General features: G+C 44.3%; 1 protein-coding gene across 2 annotated transcripts in view; it reads right to left on the bottom strand.

The window, feature by feature from the left end:
- Nucleotides 1–8,904, bottom strand: part of Gpd2 (glycerol-3-phosphate dehydrogenase 2) — a 174,141-nt gene extending 165,237 nt beyond the window's left edge. The window contains exon 1 of one of the 2 annotated variants that reach the window (XM_045147796.1): nucleotides 8,611–8,904. The gene's annotated coding sequence lies outside the window, so the exon portion shown is untranslated. Of the gene's footprint in view, nucleotides 1–8,007; nucleotides 8,113–8,610 lie in introns of those variants that run through there. The other variant, XM_045147797.1, reaches the window with a different exon arrangement.
- Between the last annotated feature and the right edge of the window lie 8,347 nt (nucleotides 8,905–17,251).

Consider the following 17,251-nt stretch of genomic DNA (forward strand, 5'->3'; position numbering starts at 1 on the left):
TCCACCCTAGAGCAAAGGCTCTGCTGTGACTCACTGGAAGCCACATGTGGGCAGTACACCAAGGTTGAGCTGGTTCCTCCAATCCCTGCTGAGAACTCTACAGCTATTTAGAGCTTGATAAAAACATAATCCCCAGTAACCACATAACACCAGATACACAAGGTAGCGCATGCATCTGGAGTTCATTTGCAGTAGCTAGAGGCCCTGACATACCCACTCTCTCTATTTGCCACTTTCTCTCTCTTTCAAATAAATATTTTTAAATAATAATAATTATCCAGAGTGCTCAGACTGATAGCTTCAAACATCTTACAGTTAAGGAAGCTATGGTTTGGTGGTCACTGAAGTGTGGATTTGGTTTTATACTAATGAGATCACAGACAAGCATGACATTGTTGGCTACACTGCTTGAAGACCAATCTTTAACATCTGATTATATTAGATGTATTATTTGAATGTTCTTGGACCATGTGTGATCAGACTACTAACTGAATGAAATATCATGTATCAAAAATAAATTCAATGAATCTGGCAGAGGATAGTGCCACACACCTATGATCCCAGCAGGACAGTCAGCCTGAGCTATCTAGTGAGACATGTTCTCAAAAGTCCAACAGAACAAAATATTATATATTTGTTTTTTATTTTAGATAAGTAACCCAGCTACTCAGTAGAGAACTGGGATTGGAGACAAGATACTAGCAAACATCCTGAAAGAAAAAAGTGAAAATGGGGTTTTCTTTAAATATTTTTAAATATGTTATTTATTTGTTTTGGAAAGAGGCAGATAGAGAGACTGAGCAGTGGCTTCTAGCCACTGCAAACAAACTCCAGATGCATATGCCACATTGTGCATCTGACTTATGTGAGTCCTGGGGAATTGAACCTGGGTCCTTAGGGTTAGCAGGCAAGTGCCTTAACCACTAAGCCATCTCTCCGGCCCTAATATCTTATTTTTATTAACTTAATTGAGAAAGAGAGAATGGGTATGCAAAGACCTCCAGCCACTGCAAATTAACTCCAGATGCATAAGCCACCTTGTGCATCTGGCTTAAGTGGGTCCTGGGAAATCAAACCTGGGTCCTTTGGCTTTGTAAGCAACTGCCTTAACCACTAAGGCATCTCTCCAGCTTGAAAACATGTTGTTGTTGTTGTTGTTGTTGCTGTTGTTTTATAATGGACCCTATAAACATAAGCCTAAAGAAAGACGTAGGGGGGCTGGAGAGATGGCTTAGCGGTTAAGCGCTTGCCTATGAAGCCTAAGGACCCCGGTTCAAGGCTCGGTTCCCCAGGTCCCACGTTAGCCAGATGCACAAGGGGGCGCACGCGTCTGGAGTTCGTTTGCAGAGGCTGGAAGCCCTGGCGCGCCCATTCTCTCTCTCTCCCTCTATCTGTCTTTCTCTCTGTGTCTGTCGCTCTCAAATAAATAAATTTTAAAAAAATTTAAAAAAAAAAAAAGAAAGACGTAGGGCACATGTCTCTGGATGAGAATAGAATGCTACATCTGGAGAGGCTTAGAGAAAAAAAAAAAACCAACTCCACACGGTAAGAGGAAAAGTTAGGCCAGAGCAGAGGTAACAGAACCCACAGGCCAAGACCAGCTTCCTCTTAGGCAGGATAAGAATAATAACCTCCTTCATATGTTTTCCCTTGTTTTGGAGGGGGAGAGGGGGGTTGAGGCAGTATCTTACTCTAGCCCAGGCTGACCTAGAACTCATTCTGTAGTCCCAGTCTGTTCTCAAACTCATAGTGCTCTTCCTACCTCTGCACTCTGAGTGCTGGGATTAAGAGTATGTTCCACCATACCCAGTTCCTTCATGTTTAGTATTTATTTATTTAAGAGAGGAAGCGGCAGAGAGAGAGAGAGAGAGGGAGAGAGAATGGGTGTACCAGGGTCTCCAACCACTGCAAACAAACGCCAGATGCATGGACCACTTACTACATCTGGCTTACATGGATCAAACATGGGTCCTTTGGCTTTGCAAGCAATCACCTTAACTGCTAAGCCATCCTTCATGTTCTTGATAGACACAAAATCCCCTCAGTCTAGCCACGTCATTGTACAGTGTTGCAGAGGGTAACGAAAGCCACTCTAGTAACTCCGTACATCTGGGATGCTCAGAATGGCAGCTACTCCCCAGTCTCTGTTATTTATTTGAGAGAAAGAGGTAGAGAGACAGAGAATGGGTACACCAGGGCTTCTAGCTACTGCAAACAAACCCCAGATGCATGTGCCACCTTGTGCATTTTCTGGCTTTACATGCATACTGGTGAATCAAACCTAAGTCCTTAGGCTTCTCAGGCAAGCACCTTAACTGCTGAGCTATCCCTCCAACCCCCCAGTCTCTTTTGACCTAGCTTACATATATGGTCCCTAAGATGAGAAGATGCTATCAATCACTTTATAAATCTACCAGATTCTGTTCTTTCTCTCCGCCCCCCTCTCTTTGTGTGTGTGTGGGGGGGGGGGGGTTAGGCCACACTAAATAGCCCAAGGTGGCCTCAAACTCTGTGATCCTCCCGTCTCTGTCTCCTATCCTCTTAATTACTTGGATAACACATGTTACACCACTAAGCCCAGCTACGGTTCTCTCATAAAAAATAACATTAGGCAAGTAGATGAAGAAGGAAGAAATTAATGAAGAGAATGGAGCCCCAGTTGCCCAAATAGGAATGGATATCATGTGACTTCCTGGTTCGTAAATTACTCCACTGATTTCAGAGATTCCTTTTCTAACAGTGGTTCACTTGAAGTAATTTCCGTATTTCTTCCCAAATATCTTCTAAATGTTAAAACTGCCCAATGCAGGCAGGCACAGTGGCACAAACATTTAATCCCAGCACTTGGGAGGCACAGGTAGGATCACTGTGAGTTCCAGTTGAGACTTGGATAGAGTAGACCCTACTTCAAAAAATTTAAAATAAAAATTTTAAACCCTTCTTAATGCATACTGAAAAAAAGAGACACAGACAAAAGGCTTAGTTGAACTAATTATCTGACATAAATATATCTGGCATATGTAATCCACTACCCAATTACACCCAAGCCTATTACTTATTTCTTGAGTAGTTAAGAGGTGAGTAATTTAGGATAGAATCATGCATTCAGCAATTATTTACTCACATGCTCAGACGAGGTAGGCACATGGGGTCTGTAAAATCATGTAAGACTCAGGCCATGTTCTGTTATGAAAGGAAAAGGCTCAGGTTTTCAGTACACAGGCATACATAAGGGACCCGAAAGTGCTTCAAAAGAACAGTTAACAGTTTAGGAAACATATGAAACAGTTCTCACTAGGACAGAGAGTGAAAACCTCATGAGGTAAAAGCTGATGGCATGGCCTTCAAACAGGTGAGGCTTTCAGAAGGAAGAGCAGTGGCATAAGGTCACTGTAGAAATAAGGCAGATCTAGAGAATTCCAGTTACTCCAACTTGCCTGGATCCTCAAGAAGACTGGGAAAGAAATACAAAGGACATAAAGAAGTCCACAAACTCCACGACAAAGACTCAGAACTTGATCCCAGAGAACAGAGGGACCCAAGGAAGGGTGGAGCAGAGAGGGGCAAGATCAAAGCCATTCTGACATGACTTACTGCAGTGAAACAAAACATCCTTTCTTTGTTCAGTTGAAATCAAAGGGAAATAATTTTGAGAACCTGAACTGTACTATTTTTGTCACTTTTAAATTACATTTAGAAGTCGAGTTATAGTGATATAATAATGGCATAAAATCTTGGTTTTGAGTTGTTTGCTTGATTTTTTTGAGGAAGGGTCTCATTCTAGCATAGGTTAACCTGGAATTCACTCTGTAGCCCTTCACAGTGATCTCGAACATCTTGAAATTGCTGGGATTAAAGGCATATGTAACCACGCCCACCGGTTCTTTGGAATTCTTTTGAGACAGGATTTCACATACTCCAGGCTGGCCTCAAACTCCCTAAATCCTGATCCTCTTGACAGGTGTGTTCCATGCCCAGCTTAATGGCATAAAATTGTGGCTGAAATTTTCTAAAACGATTTACATTACATATAAACTTTTCTTCCTAATAGCTGTATTGTAAACATCTGAAATTTCTACTTGGTGTTAGTAGTGATCACATGCCAGTATAAAGGAATTACTACAGCTTGTCACCAAACTGAACTCAGAGGCAATCTAGTTTGACAGTACCAGCTCCAATATGCTTCATTTTCAAAAACTGATTTCCCTGTTAATTTGTGAGATTTTTCCTCCACATTAAAACCTTTACACAATTACAATTGGCAAGGAAAGATAAAGGCATTCAAAAAAAAAAAATCCCTATCTGAAGAATACAAAGCTTAAAGCCATTATTCAAAATGTACTCACATTGTTATAGGATCTTACTGTTGAAAAATAAATCATGCCAGCAAGGTGGCTCAAGCCTTTAATCCCAGCACTCAGAAGGCAGAGGTAGGAGGACCACACAAGTTCCTGGTCAGCCTGAGCTAGAGCAAGACCCTACCTCATAAAAATAAAAGTGATGCTTCATATACTGTCTTAAAATGCTATGTATAAGAAAACTGTTTCTTTATTCACAACGGTTCTAAATACAAAGAGTCCTATAATTTCATTCAAATTATAGCACTGCACGTGTTAGCACAGACCCTAGAGGTTCAATACCACAATACTGCCCCCGACCAAATGTACTTCAGAGTAGTGACACTTCTGTCCAACTTGACTGCCAAGGGAGAGTCCCACAACTTTCTCCTCAGATTCAGAGCAATAGTAACTCACAGAACTCAGGGAAATGTCTTTGCAGGTTTATTGTAAAGCAATATATAAAGAACACAAACAGGGAGATAAAGAAGTAAATAGTCAGCTTGGGAACAGGAGCAAGGAGTTTCCTTCTCTCTACACTTGCCACCCTTCCAGAATCAACATGTGTACCCAAACTCAACGGTTTTCCAAATGCCAAAACTTAGGGTTTTGTGAAGGCTCCACTTTACAAAATGGCATGCGGGATAGAATCACTGGCTGTTTGTGACTGACAGAGTCTAGTCCCTTTCTCCCCAGGGAAAATCAAGAGGTAGGGCTCAGAGTCAAGTCAGCAATGTTCTCAGGCAATGAACTCCCATGCCTGAAGCCATCTAGGGCCCACTTAAGAGTCCTAGATAGCCAGGCCAGGCTTGGTGGCGCATAATGAATTCCAGGTCAGCCTTGGCTAGAGTGAAACCCTACCTCAAAAAAAAAAAAAAAAAAAGTCCTAGATATACAAAAAGGAATTCAAGCCCCAGAAGCACCAGAAGTCAAAAACAGGAATGAGTGTGTGTGTGTGTGTGTGTGTGTGTGTGTGTGTGTATTGGTTTTAGTTTGTTTTGTGACAAGACCTTGCTATGTATCCCAGACTGGCCTTGAACTTTGAATCCTCCTGCCTTAGACTGCCCTAAGGTTAACAGGTGTACCTCACTACACCCAGCTTCTAGTTTTAATTTTTTTTATTATTTATTTATTATTATTGTTTTGGTTTTGTTTCAGTTTTTCTAAGTAGGGTCTCGCTCTAACTCAGACTGACTAACCTAAAACTCACTGTGTAGTCTCAGGCTGGCCTTGAACTCACAATGATCCACCTACATGGGCCTTCTGAGTGCTGGGATTACAGGTATGTATCACCATAGCCAGCAGGTTACAGTAAAATTTTAGTTAAGTCTTATGAAAACACTTCAACATTATACTGTAGCCAAATGACTTCAGTTGTCCTGAAGACTCATAAAATGACATCACTATTACCAGCTGTTTCTAAATTTCTGCACAAGTGTTTTCCCCTTTTGACTCAGTATTTAGGTATTAGGACAGTAGAAGGTAGGTTAGAGTAAGACCCTACCTAGAAAAAATACACACACCAAAAAAAAAAAAAAAAATTACTGTAACTGGTTCTAAGCTTAACCAGACCTGAAAAAGCTAATAAATTACATAATTTTTTTTTTAATTTAAAGGTGGGAGAATGCTGGATAATTCATACTGGATACCGAAGAGCTAAATTATCTAGCTAACTGTACTCTTTGTTCAATTTTTCCTTTTTCAATATGAAAAGAAAATACAAAGAGGAAGAAGCTAACCTTTGGAGTCTACCATCTCCCAGACAGATTACTACTGATTTTACATGAGTTATAACTGAGATTTAGTGAGGTTAAATACAATACCTAAGGCCAAAGCCTTCAATCTCTTAGACTCAGTGAGTCTGTTCAATTTAGTCACTCATAGAGAAAATAGGTAATGAGTGCTTAGTATAAGCCAGTCACCAATGAAGTAGAGGTTTGGAGTGTGTCAGACACTCCAACCCTGCTCTCACAAAAACTTATATCCTAGAGATGGAGACCAATATCCAAACAGGGTAATGTCAGTTAGCAGTTTGCCAACATTACCGTGTTATGTACAGTGACCACCAAATCTTTTTTTTTCACTTATTTATGAAAGAGAGAGAAAAAAAAAAAACAGGCAGCCAGGTGTGAGGGAATGAGTACACCAGGGCCTCTAGTCACTGCAAATAAACTCCAGACACATGTGCCACCATGTGCATCTGGTTTACATGGGTCCCAGGGAATGGAACCTGGGTTCATAGGTTTCGCAGTCAACAAATCTTTTTAAGTATCAATGAGATTAAAGATGTACAAACTGGGTGTGGTATGCATCACCACACCTATAATCCCAGCCCTTGGGAGGCAGAAGCCAGCCTGTGACAACAGTGATTTCTAGGTCAGCCTGGGCTAGAGTGAGACCCTACCCCAGGGGAAAAAAAGAAAAAAGAAAAAAGATGTACAAGAACAGAGTAGAAGGGCATAGGGCATAAAACCCATTGACAGTCGACAGTAGTATATGCCCCTCTATTCATTACTGAATTACGGAACCAAGCAATTGCACCTTGTTACAAATCCGAGGGCCTCAATGCCTTCTAGAATCTCTTTAGGGGAACTATCAGAATGAGGCACTCCAAAAATGTGGATGCTCAAACACAGTCTTTCTTATCTCTTATCTATTATCCACTGAGTTACTGCCAAATTGGTTAGAAAAGAGTGGAATTGCTACAATCCAGGAAGTGTGGTAAGTGACATAACTCCCCTAGGAGGGAGGTTTCAACATGCCCAGCACGGCCGCTGGGCAATGGCATCCAGGTCTCATATGGCCAGTGAGAACTCCTGGATTCGGTCATCAGTCACTACACAGAAGCACGTGGTCCCAGTGTGTCTACAGCCATTACTCTCCACTCTCCAAAAAGAAACTCCACGTCTTAAACTTGGAACACATGCAAAATTCTAAGTTGTGTTTTAAGCAAAGAACTTCCTTTTCTCAATGAGCAGCTACTGGTTTCGGTGGCTGTCTCCTGTGATCTATGTGCTGTGTCATTTGGGATGCCACCGTCACCAAGTGTCTGTAAGAAGTTGTGTGGAAACTCCTGTGGAGCTCTGGAGGAAGCCTGTTCCAGGAGAGTCTGCACGGGGCAGGAAATGGTCCACAGACCAGAGACAGCCCTTCTGTCTATCTCCTAGGCGCAGTACTCAACTTCGTTCACCCGGCTGTGCCTTCCTGCCACCGCACTCTTGCATAGAAGCGGTGACTTGGAGAAGTGTGGAGGCTGTTAAAACAGCTCCTCGGTGTCCACCCTCATGAGCTCTGAGAATCGTCACACCCAGGCAGCTGGGTTTCTCAAAGAAGCCTCCCTCCCCTTCAGAAGGGAGCAACAAGCCTTCTCCAAGGAGCCACATTAGCAGGGGAAAAGTTTGCATAAAGTTTCCCGCAGATTACAAACGCCACCGAACTGTAAAGTGCACTGCTAATACATTACACCCAAAGTCCCCTCCAGAAAGGAGCTTGAATAAGAACCACTGTGTTCATCGGCGGTGATGGGAACAAATTGTGAATTCTAACCCTTTCCTCCAATTTCCCGCCCCCACAGCCCCACAGGGTAGCCACCGGGGCTCAGAGAAGGACCACGTCCCCCGTCCCCCAGAGCCCCGGGGCTGAGAAGGGGGTTCGCCCGGGAAGCACACACCTGAGATGGATCGTCAACCGCGGGGCAGGGGCGCAGGTTCCTCCGAGCCAGGGCGGAGCCGGCCTCCCCGGGAATCGGACTCTCGGGCCTGGGCTGGCGGCGCGGCGCGGCGCGGCGAGGCGAGGCGCGCGGGGATGTCACTCGGGTCAGGCGGGGCCGAGGTAACCCGACCCTCCGGCGCTGCCTCCGCCCCCGGCCGCGCCCTCTCCGCCTCCCCGGGCCAGGTCGGGAGGGGGCTGATCCGGCCAGCGCGGCCCAGGCGCTCCGGCCCGGCGGGCACACGCGGAAGTGGAGCCGAGCGCCCGGGCCCGAGGGGCTGGAGGCTGCTGGCCGCCCAGGCACGAGACTAGCGGGGGCACGGGGGACACGATCCCGCCGAGGCCCCGGCGCGAGCTGCAGAGCCTGCGGTGCGCCCCGGAGGCGCCGCCGCCCTCCAGCCTCAGCCCCACACCCCGGCATGCAGACGGGAACGCCGGGCCGGGCTAGGCCGGGGAAGCCCGTGGCGGTGTGAGGGTTCCCGCGCCCTCCCCGAGCGGTGACCCACGCCATCTGCCCGCGAGCGAGGAAGACACCCCCGCCTGCACGCCGGCGCGGCTGGCTTACCTGATGGCGCGTCGCCCGCCCCCAGATCGGGCGTCCCCTCCTCGTCGCCTCCCGCTAGGCAGGCCTCTTCCGGGCCTAGAAACGCGTGCAGGAGGCGGGCGGACCCCGGGGACCGAGCCGCAGAGCCCCGCGCCCTCCCCCGGGCTCGCCGGGCCTCCTGACCCCCGGCTTGGATGTCTGCGCGGGGACCTGCCGGGAACACCGAGTCCTGTCGCCACGGGGTGGGCTGCCAAGCACGGGCTCCGCAGGCCCGGCCTGGTACAGGTGGGGGGAAGCGGAGAGCCCTGCTAGCACTGCTGCTGGCTCCTCACTTGCACCCCTCCACCCCCCACCAAGCCGACCCTGCCCACTGAGCATGCCCAGCTCACTTGTTGGAGCCACAAGGGTTAGGCAAGCCCAGAGAGGTCGCCTGTGGGGTTCTGAAGAACTCTACATCCTTAGGACTTTTCATCTGAAGATCTAACAATGTTTTTTCGCTTCGTGGAATACATCATTAAGTCACTTACATAGTATTCAAAATCATTGCAGAATTTCCTCAATTGACGTACAGGTTTGTGTCCCAAACTCACGGAAACTTCTGGGAGTCAACCACAGTCTATCCAGAGGAACATAGGTTGTCTCAGCCATTAAAATTCAAAGGCCCGACTTGCATCGCCATGCCCACTCAATGAGTCTGCAACCTCTACCATTGGTGCCCGGAAAAGCCCTGCTAAAGCGTGGCTATCACAGCACAGCCCTGGGACACAGCAGCGCGAGAATCCTGAGAACTTGATAGAAATGCAAATTCCTGTCTGCAGTCCAGACAACCTGCTTCATAAACTCTGTGAGACGGAGTTCCAGATTTAATAAATCCTTCGGGCGATTCAGATGACCACTAAAGTTTCAGAAGCACTGTTGAATAGTGCCCCTGGATGATTCTAATGCACTGCTGGAGATGAGAACCCTTGTCTAACCACTGGGCCATCTCCCCACCCCAGTTGAGAACCCTTGTAAAGACTTCCATGTCGGTTTTTTTTTTTTTCCTCATTCATTTTTCAAATCCCAAACATTTCTCTAGAAGCTCTGTGCGCTTCTCAGTAAAGAGATAATTGGGTTGAATCAGGTACCCGTCCTAGATTTTCTCACTAATTCTCCCCCAAGAGTTTAGTCCCCTTCCATTGAACCCCGTCATCCCAACTAGTTCCGCTTCTACTTTGATCTTTTTTTTTTTTCTTTTTTGCCCTCCCTCCATCATCCATGATGATGGGTAGATGGGCCCAATATTAGGCAGTATTTGTAATGATAGTAGCTGTGATGTCATAAATGCCACTACCACTTCATGTCCAGCAGACAGTGTTTTAAAGCATTCCTCTCCATGCTCTGGCTATTATGTCTGTCCCTATTCCAAAATTTTCCCTGAGTCTTGGAGGCTGTGACAAAAACATCTCATTTAGCACTGAGCACTCAAAAGTCACTTATTCTCAGCACTTTGATGAGTTTTGAGTCTTCCCAGAAGTCACTTCCATCTACAAAAAAGAATCTGTGGACATAAGAACAGGGCAACTGGATGGGCACAATATATCCACTTAGGAAAACAGTAGTAACTTTCACCTTAAGGTCTGTGATCTTCCCAGCCACAAGCTTTTGATTAGGTTTTCAGTACCAGGCATAAAGTTCCTCCCATGGAGAAGCCTCAAACACAGTCACAGAGCTGGTGATTACCCCACAGGCTTATGCCACTATTGCTCCAATGGGCATATCTTGCTTGGCTGGTTGGTTGTGCAGCTCACAGGATCCACTACTGGTGAAGACTTGCGATGACTTCTCTCCTAGCAACCTGCAGGGCACTTTCCACCACTAGGACAGCCAGCCAGCAGCAAGGAGACTTACAGCTCAGTTCCAGTTTGAATTCTCAGTGTCCTGCAACTGCAGCATGAGGTGTCTTTAGCACTGGGGCCTTACTATCCAGTTCTGGTGGGCAATCAAGAGCACTGGCAAAGCCAGGCATGGTGGCACACACCTTTAATCCCAGCACTCTGGTGGAAGAAGTAAGAGGATCGCCATGAGTTCAAGGCCACTCTGAGACTGAGACTGCATAGTGAATTCCAGCTCAGCCTGGGCCAGAGTGAGACCCTACCTAGAAAAACCAAAAAAAAAAAAAAGAGCACTGGCAATAGCCTGAATTGTTTTGGGGGTCCTAGAGTCCTCCATGGCCAAAACTCGATGGGAAGTGTCCCACCATGGTATGGGATTTCCCCAAAACAACCAATGGCTTCTGCGGGGGGGGGGGGGGGGGGGGGGGGAGTGGCAGCAACATTATCCACCCTCACGGGGTACTTCTGCTCAAACTTTTTTTTTAATATTTTATTTCAAGCCAGGTGTGGTGGCGCAAGCCTTTAATCCCAGCACTCGAGAGGCAAAGGTATGAAAATCACTGTGAGTTCAAGACCACCCTTAGACTACATAGTAAATTCCAGGTCAGCCTGGGCTAGAGTGAAACCATACCTCAAAAAAACAGAAAAAAATAATTTCATTTATTTGTTTGAGAAAGTCGCAGAGAGAGAGAGAGGCAATAGGCGTACCAGGATCATCAACCACTGTAAACAAACTCCAGACAAATGTGCTGCCTTGTGCATCTGGCCCACGTGGGCTGTGGAGAATCAAACCTGGGTCCTTTGGATTTGCAGGCAAGTGTCTTAACCACTAAGCCATCTCTCCAGCCCCAAACTCTTTATTTTAATTATAGTTTTAAATTAGCTAACAGAGAAGTAAGTTTCCATGTGTATGTGGTGTGTGTGTTTTGCCACATTTTTGGTTTTGGCTAACGCTGCCCCTTGTACTTCTCTCCTTCATTCCCCTCCCCTGATCTCATCTAAACCTACCATCCCCAGGATTTCACTTATCTATGCATCTGCTTGCCTTCCCCTTGCACCATAGCCCCTCATTCCACTCATATTCCACTCATGGTCCTTTTCTAGCTTCCCAGTGTCTATTGACTCTTATTCCAACTTACATACAAGTCTAAAAAATTCGAAGCTAAACCAGGCGTGGTGGCGCACACCTTTAATCTCAGCACTCAGGAGGCAGAGGTAGGAATATCACCACTAGCTTGAGGCCACCCTGTGATTACATAGTGAATTCCAGGTCAGCCTGACCTCGAGTGAGATCCTGCCTCAAAGAACAAAAAACGAAACAAAAAAAATTTTTTTGAAACTAAGATCCACATATGAGAGAACATGTGGTGTTTGTCTTTCTGAGCCTGGTTTACCTTACTTAGCACAAGATTTCTCAGATCTATCCATTTTCCTACAGATTTCATAATTTCATTTTTCTTTACAGAAAGCATTCTTTATTTACTTTTGAATCTTAATTATGTCTTTTATAAAACCTGAATTATTAACCCAGTAATGAAAAATCGGAATTACGTTTATGATATCTTGAAACAAATTAAGATTACGTTAGGGCTGGAGAAATGGTTTAGTGGTTAAGGTGCTTTCCTGCAAAGCCAAAGGGCCACGGTTCCATTCTCGGGACCCAGGTAAGCCAGATGCACAGGGTGGCACATGCATCTGGAGTTCCTTTTCAGTGGCTGGAGGCCCTGGCGTGCTCATTCTCCCCCCCCCCATCTCCCTTCTTCCTTTCCTCCCTCCCTCTTTCTCTCTCTCTCAAATAAGTAAATTTAAATTATTTGAGAGAAAGAGGCAGAGAGAGACAGAGAGAGAGAATGGGCACACCAGAGCCTCCAGCCACTGCAAACTCCAAATGCATATGTCACCTTGTGCATCTGGCTTATCTGGGTCCTGGGGAATTGAATCTGGGTCCTTTGGCTTTATGGCAAGCACCACTAAGCAATCTGTCCGGCTCTCGAGGGTTTTTTTGAGGCAGGGTTTTATTCTGGTCCAGGCTGACCTGGAACTCACTCTGTAGCTCCACACTGGTTTCGCACTCATGATGAACCTTCTACCTCAACATCCTAAGTGCTGGAATTAAAGGCACGTGCCTCCAGGTTAGATTTAAATATTTACTGATGGGATCCTAAGTAAGATTAAGGTCTGTGGATTTATGTTCTTATGCAGGGGCTTTTAAATACAAGCCTTAGCTACTCTATCTAAATGTCTATAGCAGGGCCTTGGCTCCTGTATTTTATTTACCCCAGGTTCAATTCCTCAGGACCCACATAAGCCAGATGCACAAGGTAGCACATACGTCAGGAGTGTTTGCAGTGGCTGGATGCCCTGGTGCCCCATTCTTTCTCTCTCTCTCTCTCTCTCTCTAAAATAAGTAAATTTAAAAAACAAAATATTTAAAACATGTTTCTAATTGTTATTTTATTTGCATATATGTGTGTGTGCGCGCGCGCCCGCATACATGGGGTCTTCTGCTGTGAATGAACATCAGACATATGTGCCACTTTGAGTCTAACTTTACATGGGCGGATGGGGAATGGAAGCTAGCGTGAAGGGCTTTGCCAGCAAGTACCTGTATCCACTAAGCCATCTCCCCACATGCTATTTATGAGCACCTGATACAGCTTTCAGCTTTCTTATCTCTGCCCCTGTGTCTTGCTCTAACATGACAAAAATCTCAGTGAAAGAGATTGGCTGGGAACTAGAGGATGTAACACAGCAATTTCCCAAATGTCTATGTACTCATCATTATTTAGATACGTTTACAAGGACCGGTGAGCATGGTGATACAGCCCTTTGATCCCAGCAGAGGTAGGAGGATCACTGTGAGTTCAAGGCCAGCTTGGGACTACACAGTGAATTCTAGGTCACCCTGGGATACAGAGAGACTCTACCTCTAAAAAACAACAAAAGAGAGAGAAAGAATGAGAGAGGAAGTTTACTAGGAGGAAGAGGAAACTCCATTTAGTAATGGCTCTTTGGAATTTTTGCAATAGATCCAGAAACAATATTTTTATTTACCAAAAACAAACAAATAAACAAAAAACACCTTTAATACAGACACTTGCTACTGCTTCTTTTTGCTCAGCAGTTATAGCCAAACAAGAACCAGTTTAGGGATAAAAATTGGGGGAGGCCTAGGCGAGGGTTGGGAAGCGAAGCACTAATGATTGCCATTAAAAACATGAGCTGTTGCTTCAGCAGAGACAATCTTAACAACAATAAATACCCCAGGGAAGTTCAAGTCAGAAGCTCTTCTGCTTCTCATCATGAGCATGACTAAGCATTTGGAAAGCAGTTGTGTTTACTGTCTTTCAGATTGCCATATCAAGTAACTGTGGTGCCACCTGACTCTTTCCTTGTGCACCTAAGAAAGCTTTAGGCCATGCCTAGTGACTCAGGCCTGTGAGACCAGCTGCTAGAAAGCTGAGGCAGGAGTATATGGGTTTAAGACCTGCTCGGGCTACAGAATGAGTTTATGGCCACTCTGAATATCTTAACCAGGCCCTGTCTCAGCCTTTTCATAACAAAATAAAAAGGGCTTGAGGCTATGTAAAAGCACCAGCCCTAGCATGCAAGACCCTTTAAGTTTGATTTCCAGCACAGGAAGGTAGGGAGGAAGGGAAGGAACAAGGGAGGGAGGGAGGGAGAAAGGAAAGAGATAGATTGGTTCAGGATTGTTAGCGGTTTTCACTGTCACATAACTAAGTATCTGAAAAGCTTTCTCTCTTCCTGTATGATGATAGCCGAATGTGCTCACCATTTGTTTATCATTAAATTGAAGTTTTGCCTGTATTCCCATGTAACAAAATGAGAGTAGGCAGCCTCCTCCTGTCATCTTAAACCAGCTGCTGGGGTAAGGATAGTTTTCCCAAGATAGAGGAAGCCACTAATGCTAATGAACCAACCTGCTTTTCCTCCCACAGAATACTGATCATCGACAATGAGTTTTGCAAAAAATAGTTTAATCACTGACAGGCTAAGTAGTTGAAAACATGAAAAAGCTCACCAAAAATGACAAAAAGACTATAGGTTTACTACTTACAAGTAAAACACTAATGCACAATTGCTAAAAGGTTAATAGTGTTACGTAGGGAATTGTCAAATCCTTCAACAAGGTGGGACAGATGGCTTGGAGACCTCATGATTGGAACAGTTTGTAAGTCCCCACATCCTTGTTATACAAATTCTTACATGCAGAGTTATAGACATCTAAAAATATCTAACAGAAAATCTTCCCATGTCAGTGATTCGCAGAGTTAGGAACAAGAATGAAATGAAAATATATGATCCTTGAAAAGATGAAATAAAAACACTAAATATATTTTTAAATGGGTACTTGAAGTTTTATTCTTGCTTTATAGGAATCTGGGAAAGTGTTCTTAAAGTAAAGTTTTAAAGCATCAATATAAAGTGGCACCAAGAAACTTGCTTAGATTTAATAAAGGTCTTTAGGATAAAGGAAATGTGTTCTTCTTTCCTAGACAGACATGTGCTTTGTTCCTTGGACATGGACAAATTGAAAACAAGCTTTCATAAATGTTGGTGAGGTAAACTGAATCATGCTTTCTCTGGAATATAGCCTTCTACTTAATAGCCCCAGGAAGCTTGTGGGTGAGCAGAAATGTCCCTGACAGCACACATTAGTAGTAGATTCTGATGTAGAAGCTCAAACACAATGGAGAACTGGGTTCAGAAGAAAACTAGTTATCCCCATAAAAGGGGTAACTGAGCCCAGGGCAAGAAGCCCAAGCAACTAGAGTTTCATTTCATTGTGCATTGGAATGCCTGTTACATAACTTTGAGGTAGTTTAAAACTCAGTAGTAAATTCTTAAGATAAACCTGATCAGTGATTGTACTCTTAAAGTGATTTTAAAAACTTAACGAGGAGCTCTGGGGATATTGCCCAGTGGTAGAAGGCTTGTCTGAGCACTCATAAGGTCTTACGTTCAGCCCCCAGTATGACAAAAAATGAAAAGTAAATAAATAGGACTGGAGAGATAGCTTAGTGGTTGAGGCACTTGCCTATGAAGCCTAGGGACCAGGGTTCAATTCCCCAGTTCCCGCGTAAAGCCAAATGCACAGGGTGGCACATGTGCCTAGAGTTTGCAATGGCTGAAGGCCCTTGTGAGTTCATTGTCTCTCTACTCTCTCTCTCCCACTCTCTCTCATGAGTAAATAAATCAATGAAATGTATATAAATATTTTATCTGGGCATGGTGGTGCACACCTTTAATCCCAGCACTTGGGAGGCAGAAGTAGGAGGATTGTTATGAGCCGAGGCCACTCTGAGTCTATGTAGTGAATTCCAGGTCAGCCTGAGTTAGAGCAAAATCCTACCTCGAAAAACCAATAACAACAACAAGAACAATAATAATAAATTTAAAACAAATAAATAAATAATATGAGCAACAGAAACAGAATAGGAATGATCAAGATTGTTGCCTGTACATGATTAACAGTATTGTATTGTATCTGAACTCAGCTCTGCTGAAACATGCAGGCATTGACCTAATTCCTGTCAGGCCAAAAGGAAGGCATTTGACACATAGGGAGGACCTGCCAGAGGGTAGCAGGTGCTGTTCCCTTAGCAAATACCTTGGCTTCAGAATCAGATCTCCTTTATTCCTCCTCTGTCAGCAGAGTCACCATACGAAGCCTCCACATGGAAGACAGAACTGAAAGAGCCTAACGTTCATTTTGGAAAGAATTCGGTGGGGGAGTGTAATAGAAAAGAGATGGAGTAACAGCCATAAAGAGAACATTTTTCAGTTTAATAGGAAGTCCATTATGATTTGTTTATTTGCTTATTGCAATACTGGGGATTGAACCTTCGAGTCCCTTGCAGGCTAGACAAGTGTCCTACCATTAAGCTATATGACCAGCTGGAAAACTTAGAACCCTTCAAGCAATATTGTAATCAGATTGCTCATTTTTTGCATAGCTTGTCTTAACTCTGGCCAAGTTTCTGAGAGCTGAGACAACTCATGATAAGAAGCTAGAAATTAGTGTCAGGAGTTTAAATTTTCAAACTGAGCAAAAGCCTTCTCTTCATAAAAGTAACCTTATTATAGTGAGCCTCAATGTACCATAAATTGCTTATCTACTTAATTTTTTTTTACTGGTGTTTATTAATTGAACAAAATGACCCATTTCTTCTGACATTTTCTTCTTTCTTTCTTTCTTTTTTTTTTTTTTTTTTTGGTTTTTCAAGGTAAGGTCTCACTCTAGCCCAGGCTGACCTGGATGGAATTCACTATGGAGTCTCAGGGTGGCCTCGAACTCACAGCAATTCTCCTACCTCTGCCTCACGAGTGCTGGGATTAAAGGCGTGCGCCACCACACCCGGCTTCATTCTGACATTTTCATACATGCTAAGTGCAAGTCATAGCCCTAAACCAGTGAGCCACTTGCCTGAAATTTTCATATGTGCATATAACATATTGATCATAGTCACACAGATACACACGCATATATACACGTTATTCTCTCTTATGTCCCCTTCCACTTCTCCTGTTCCTCTTCGTATTCCTGAATAGTCCCTCTTCTATTTTTTTTCTTTTTTTAAATTTTACTTAATTTTTATTAGCATTTTCCATGATTATAAAAAAATAACCCATGTTAATTCCCTCCCCCCACCATCTTCTATTTTTGTGTCTTAAAAAAGACATGCAATATTTATTTGCCTTTTTGTTTGTTTGGTTGGTTGGTATTTCAAGGTAGGGGCCACCTACCTGTGCCTCCCAAATGCTGG

Source organism: Jaculus jaculus, chromosome 4 (assembly GCF_020740685.1).
Source record: "Jaculus jaculus isolate mJacJac1 chromosome 4, mJacJac1.mat.Y.cur, whole genome shotgun sequence".
In the NCBI taxonomy this organism is placed as follows: domain Eukaryota; kingdom Metazoa; phylum Chordata; class Mammalia; order Rodentia; family Dipodidae; genus Jaculus; species Jaculus jaculus.